Genomic DNA, 6000 nt, shown 5'->3' on the forward strand with positions numbered 1-6000 from the left:
GCGAAGGTATGATTGCGCGTAAAGTGATTTATCTCATACTTTTTGTTTTGCATACAGAGCAAAAAGTACAGAGCTTTGCGTACAGAGCAAAGAAAAATTTTTTGATTTGCATACAGAGCAAAAAGTACAATTTATGCGAAGGTATGATTGCAAGTGATTGTGCGTGAAGTGATCATTTTTATCCGTGATTGTGATTCACGGATAAAAATGGGGCGATTTTAAGAATTCCGAGAAAACGTCCAATGTTAAAAGACGTTGCATATCCATACATATTTAACGGCTGTCGAATATATGACGGAAAACTCACCGACAGTCAGGAGAAGCAGAACGGAAAATTAATGAAGAAGGAGAAAGAAATATTAACACTTTTAATGGAAAACTACAAAATTAATGGTTTTGATAAATTACTAATAAATGTTGACATCAAAATTAGAGAAACTGTGAACAAAAATACGAAATTCATTACCTATAAAAATTCTGATGAACTGTTTGTTATGTTTCTACGTTTTTCTCGTGCATTCAAAAATGCTTGGTTTAATCTCGGATTTGGCGACATTGACATTAAAAATGTTTTAGCGACCCCGATAAATAATTTTGTAAACATAATCTTGTGAATATTGTTTGTAATTCTATTCAGTTGAAGAAAAGACAAAAATCCAATTAAAAAAAATTGACAAAAATCGAATTCTTCTTACTCTTGTAAAAAGCGCCAAACAAATAAGTGGACGATTCTGCACTTTGACCTAGTTAGTTGTACGAGAATATCTAAAATACTATTTTTACAAGGATACACATAATGTTTCAATACTTGGGTTTTCAAATCAGAAAAAGTTGTAAAATAATACACATGCAGAAATAAGTATCAAAAGTAGCTAGTTATCTGATACATATGTACATCATATGAGCAGGAATCTGATATATTAATACATATATAAAAGCGTATAGAAAAGTAATTGCCCTGCGTTTTCGTCATTACTCGACTTTTAATGCTAATTTAGCAATATATAACAGAACCAAATTAGCAATCAGGTACCAAACAAATTTAAACACATTTTAATCCCGCTTTTCCCCATATATTTTCCTTTTTTCCCTAGCGCCTATTCTTCACATGATATTTACTTCCGTTGGCATAATGAAATGTCGCCCATATCATTAAAGGAGCCAAATTGGTGCAACCAAGTCTGTTGTCCGAACAATATCCGAAATAATTCCTCTAGGCCATTTAAAAAAAATTCTATTAAATTATCAGAAGAACCGTCGAAAGGTTTAATGCAATCGAACAAATCGCTGAAAAGTTACACTGTATGCTGTTCGACCGATTGACATACCATGTATAATATTTACTGGATGATTATATAAACGAAAATCTGAGGTCGAGGCTTGCGCGCTTTGGATAGCTGCTAAATTCGTCAAGTAAATGTAATGTACTGTCAATCAAAGAAGGCACTGTGAATCTTATCATTGTTCTGTCCCTATCTACTTACTTTAACTGCCTTCAGTGAGTGAATTTGCATTGCTGTGAGCTCCTGCTTGGAAGCCTCTGAATTGAGGATAAATCATCGTAGAAATCCCGAATGTGTGCTTATTTTGTTTCTGAATATCTGCTCTACAAGAAGACACCAAAAGTTGGGATAACTAATTTAGAAAATATGAAAAGCAATGTGCTACAATGCTAATCGTGAATATAGTGTTCTATTTTGGTGTTTTATGTGTTTCCGTAGTTGGTGTTCTCCAATCTTCATTGTTTCCAGCGGTGCAATATTTTGATACACGGATTAACGATTCGGTTATAATGTCCTAAGTGCTATATCGTATATCATTCATATTAAACGATTATTGTGCTGGTGCTCAGAATCAATTCATGTAAAACCAAAAATAACATACAACGGTAAGGCATTTTTTGGTTTTGCTGAAAATGCAATCAATGCAGTAGCAACAACAATTCAAGCTGCTATGGTATGTTCATTAGTTTCAAAATACAAACAGTTATTAGACTGGTACCAGTACTTAATATGATTGCTGAAGATGAATTAGATATATGTAATAACAAGAACCATTAAAATTAATAATAATGCACATTCTATAGTATGCAGAAAAGGTTAATGATTTTAAAGTGTATGAAATGTATGATTTAAAAAATAGCGTTAAGGAAACATTAGCATCACTATGAAATATTGTAGTCTATAATTATGTAATATTTAATTTGTATTATTAAAAGACACTAAATATTTTTTATTGATTGCAGATTGCACTTTCGTTGCTATCTATTCTTCCAAACACTGTGTAATTCGCGTTTTTTTAAATATTGCCGTTGTGATGTTTATTAGATTATCTCAGTAAATGAATGTTGGAAATTAGGTTTTATTTTTTATTAAATTTAAGTATATTCTATTTTCTTCGCTTACTTTTTATGTGCTTGTGATAACAAAGAAATTCATAATAAATAGAAACAAAAAGTTTCATCGTGTGCTATTTAACAAAGAGCTTACTTTAACATACTTAGCTTACTATCGTATACTAAATTATTTAAATTATTTCTATACAGTATTATAAAAAGTGCATGAAATAATCATTGTAATCTACAACTATTCTAAAATGTAGAAAATAAAAACAAGTAAATACGTTAACATATGATCGAAAAAAATGGTGTTAGGGAATATCAGCATTACTAGTAAATACTGCAATCCATAATCATCCCACTTTTAATTGCTTACTATTTAAAAAACACAAATATTTTTTTATTAATTGGAAATTTTAGTTCTGTTACCTTCCTTCTGCTATTTATGCTTTCAAACACTGCTAGTTCATGTTTTTTCTTACATAGTGCTGTCATGTATGTTGTTTGTTAGGTTATTATTTCATTTTAGATATGAATATGGGACGTTTTTTTTGGTTATTAGATTTAGATATAATTTTATATGAAATATTTTTGATCAAATTTATTAAATACTTTATACAGTGTTTCATTTGCATATTTTGGAGATATAGAAGTTAATGGTTATATTTTTTACTATAAAACGCGAATAAATTTATACTTCAGGAAAAATACTGATTATGTTACCTTAAGAACCGCTTCCTAATTTATCATGACAGGGCCAATTTTCAATGTCTCTTGAGATTTAACAGAAATAAATGTGATAATGCTGTTATAATCAGAAACTCTCTTTTTTTACCCACATATATACCTTTATTTTATTTATGTCTGATTGAGTTTTATTTACTTAAAACTTACTATTAATGTTATATATTTGTAACTACTTTCACATTACTCTTACTTACGTACTAAAGGATTATTAAAAAAAAAATGATGGAATCTTAAATAATCGTAACTTGGCATTTAAGTTATTTAAAAAATATAATTTAAAGTACTGACAATAATTAAGGCTGTTATTAATTATGCATAATTATTCTAAAGAGAAAAAGTTATATTAGCTTCTGGTTTTCAGAAAATGATAAAATATTTAAACTTTAGAAAATACAAGGAATACAAAATTTTAAAAAAGAAGAAAAATACTATGAATTATTAAGCTTATTTTTCTGCATATATCAATATGTAACACAAGGACATAATAACGACGTTTTCACAACTGTTGCGAAAAGGTCGAATTCTGCGAACATTTAGACGTCGTTAAGACGTCGTGATACTATGCTTTCACAACCGAAATATAACCCAAGAAAGACGTCATAACGACGTCTGTGCGATAAAAACCTCATCTGCAAAGACGTCTTTGCAAAGGTTGCAAAACAGCGGAGTTTCGCGGGTATCTGGGCGTCTTAAAGACGACATATTGCAACGTTTTTTGCAACGACATCCGCGACGAATTTGCAACGTCGTTACGACGTTGCTGTGCTACTTGAGCTATGTCCGATAGGGACACGAGAGGCTATGCGGTGCCGCGTCACTGTCCAAGTAGACTCACTCACAGAAGGTCCAGTCGAACACCGAGTCTTCTCCAATGAAATAGTCCTTCCGGAAATCCAATCCTTTCCAATTTCAAGGTGTACAATTACTCACACCTGAATATGGAAACAACGTTTTGTACGTGAAAGCATGAAAAGACGGTGGAAATAAACCCAGGAAAATAAACAGACTGAAGGTCAAAAATACAATTTTCGCTAACTTACATAGGGAAATTCTACTGAAACATAATTTGAAAGGAATTATGCCTCTTCTAATTTTTCAGATATTAGTAACGGTTAGAGGAAGTAAGAAAATCGAAAAACTTTTATATATTTTATTTCAAAAATTTTATAGTTAACTTCTTTGCTGATTGATAAAATATGATAAGTGTATTGTTTTGGGCAAAGATATCCTAATTTTTTTTAAGTATTAAAACTCAATAAATAAATATAGCACAAATTAGAATATGAAAATATCTCTGACTACAGTTTATTTTGAATTCAGTCTAATTTTATCAAAGAGAATCTGTACAAACCCATCGCCAGACAGCTATCGTCTTCTTTACCGTTTGGAATTAAATAAATAATTAGACGCATGTGAAAGAATAATGAAATTATAATTTTAAAAACTTATATATTTAAATATATTGAATTTAACTAATAATGTTTGGAAATTTATCAAAAAGTTTCATTATATTTGAATTAAATATTTATTGCATGTGATCAAAATTATCACTATCGAAGTCAGATTCTGAATTTCAATTACTAGATGCAAGAGCAACTCACTTAAACATGCTCACGAGAAAAAATAAATAAGTAAATAAAAAGACTAAAATATGCCTAGAATTTAAAAAAAAAAAAAAAAAAGACTTTTAACAAGAAAAAGTGAAATATGTATTAAAAATTCGAAAATATTTTATACCTGATAATTTTTATTCAACTAACGAAACACAGATTTTATTTTTAATTATTTCACATGTACGTAACAAAAAAAAAAAAAAAAAAGGAAATGGAAAAGCTTTTATATTTTATTGTAAAAATTTTATAATCCTTTGCTCATTCGTAAATTATGCATAAATTTAATTGGGCAAAAATATCTCTAATTTCTTCAGGTGAAACTGAATTAAAAAATAAAAAGGCTGTGTCCGGCTGTCTCGGATTGACTGCTCACTGCCGCCTACTCACTGGCGCTATCCCACTACTGCACCATGCGGGAACTTCTGCCTGCTGCGTTTCCGCCCTGGGCCGTTTCGCTCCTCATTACGCGACCTGATAGATCCGGGCTCCCCCAGGTCCACCATATCGACACAGCGCTTGGTGCAGACGCCGGATCAACATAGGACAACAGAGGACAGAACTCCCAACCTCAAGCCATCCAACAACCTCGACCTCCAAAGCAGGTGGATTACAGGAACTCGCCACAGTTCCCGGTCGAACGAAAGCATTTTTTTTCACGTTATAAACTTAAAAACCATCAGAAATTTAACTCCTATGTCTATGTGTTGCCATCTGTTATTGCATTGGTGTATTGTGTCTATCTTTTAGTGTATAGTATCTTAGTGTATAGCCTTATGTACATTGACGTATCGTATCATTGGTGTATTGTGTCTATAAATATACTCTAGCATCATGTTGTCATGTTTCAAGATCTAAGTACCCCATACAGAGTAACATCTGTAGTAGTATAGTGTATTATTAATGTTCACATAAAAGTGCATTTCAAAATATATCGAATTTATGCAGTATCTATGTACCAATACTTAATTATATATATATATCGTGTTATAGTGTGTCTACGTATCTTAGTGTAAGTGTCTACGTATATCAGTGCATCGTATTCATGTGTAAGAATAATTTTATTAATGTGTTTTTATGTGCATATCGTCCCCACGTATTAGTATCAACGTATATTAGTGTGTCGCATTTTGTAGTACATTGTAGTATTAGTGTGTCGCATTTTGTAGTATTAGTGTGTCGCATTTTGTAGTATTAGTGTGTCGCATTTTGTGTGGCGCATTATAGATAATTGCAGAGTCCGGACAGCCTCCGAATAGTCATTCTAAGCCGTCCGGCTGTCACCTGTCACCTGTTACTGAGATT

General features: G+C 31.4%; 1 non-coding gene across 1 annotated transcript; it reads right to left on the reverse strand.

Moving 5' to 3' along the window:
• Positions 1-5033: 5033 nt before the first annotated feature.
• Positions 5034-5332, reverse strand: LOC146996967 (signal recognition particle RNA). Its single transcript, XR_015041855.1, has one exon.
• Positions 5333-6000: the final 668 nt, after the last annotated feature.

This window comes from Stegodyphus dumicola, chromosome 6 (genome assembly GCF_044657685.1).
Source record: "Stegodyphus dumicola isolate Sdum_Otavi_A_Nest chromosome 6, ASM4465768v1".
Lineage (NCBI taxonomy): Eukaryota > Metazoa > Arthropoda > Arachnida > Araneae > Eresidae > Stegodyphus > Stegodyphus dumicola.